This window comes from Cebus imitator, unplaced genomic scaffold (genome assembly GCF_001604975.1).
Source record: "Cebus imitator isolate Cc_AM_T3 unplaced genomic scaffold, Cebus_imitator-1.0 Scaffold15, whole genome shotgun sequence".
Lineage (NCBI taxonomy): Eukaryota > Metazoa > Chordata > Mammalia > Primates > Cebidae > Cebus > Cebus imitator.
The window spans coordinates 704,181-705,083 of record NW_016107330.1 but is presented as its reverse complement, the minus strand read 5'-3'; the positions used below and the strand labels follow the sequence as shown (position 1 = coordinate 705,083).

At 46.2% G+C, this 903-nt stretch overlaps 1 non-coding gene across 1 annotated transcript; it reads right to left on the bottom strand.

Annotated features, from left to right (window-relative positions):
* Nucleotides 1-193: 193 nt before the first annotated feature.
* Nucleotides 194-300, bottom strand: LOC119468033. The gene has a single exon (XR_005196664.1). It is a non-coding gene; the product is annotated as a U6 spliceosomal RNA (small nuclear RNA).
* Nucleotides 301-903: the final 603 nt, after the last annotated feature.

Genomic DNA, 903 nt, shown 5'->3' with positions numbered 1-903 from the left:
GCCCAGCTGATTTTTTGTAGTTTTAGTAGAGACGGGGTTTCACCGTGTTGACCAGGATGGTCTCGATCTTTTGACCTTGTGATCCACCCGCCTCGGCCTCCCAAAGTGCTGGGATTACAGGCGTGAGCCACCGCGCCCGGCGAAACCCCGTCTTTTTAAAAAATAAAAAATAAATTAAAAAAATTTTTTTAATGAAAATATGGACTGCTTCACAAATTTGCATGTCATCCTTGAGCAGGGGACATGCTAATCTTCTCTGTATCGTTCCAATTTTAGTAGATGTGCTGCCAAAGCGAGCACATGTAAAGTTATTTTTACAGCTAGGTGTGATGGCACAAACCTGTGGTACTGGAGGCTGAGATGGGAGGATGGCTTAAGCCCTGAGGCTGAGCGTGGTGGCTCACGCCTGTAATTCTCACACTTTGGGAGGCTGAGGATTGCTTGAGCCCAGAATTTTGACGCCAGCCTGGCAATGTAGACGAATCCTCACTCTACATAAAATTTAAAAAATAAGCCGGGTGTGGTAGCGTGCGCTTGTAATCCCAGCTACTCTGGAGGCTGAGGTGGGAGAATCTCTTGAGCCTGGGAGGTCGAGGCTGTTGTAAACCATGATTGCACCACTGCACTCCAGCCTGGGTGACAGAAGCAGACCCTGTCTCAAAAAAATAAAAAATAAATAAAAACAAAGAAAGAAACCAGACATAAAAAGTATATGATTTCATTTATGTGAATTCTTTTTTTTTTTTTTAGAAACGGGGTCTTGCTATGTTGCCCAGGCTGGAGTGCAGTGGCAATTCACAAGTGCAATCCCACTACTGATCAGCATGGGAGTTTTGACCTGCTCCGTTTTTGACCTGGGTCGGTTCACCCCTCCTTGGGCAACCTGGTGGTCCTCCGCTCCTG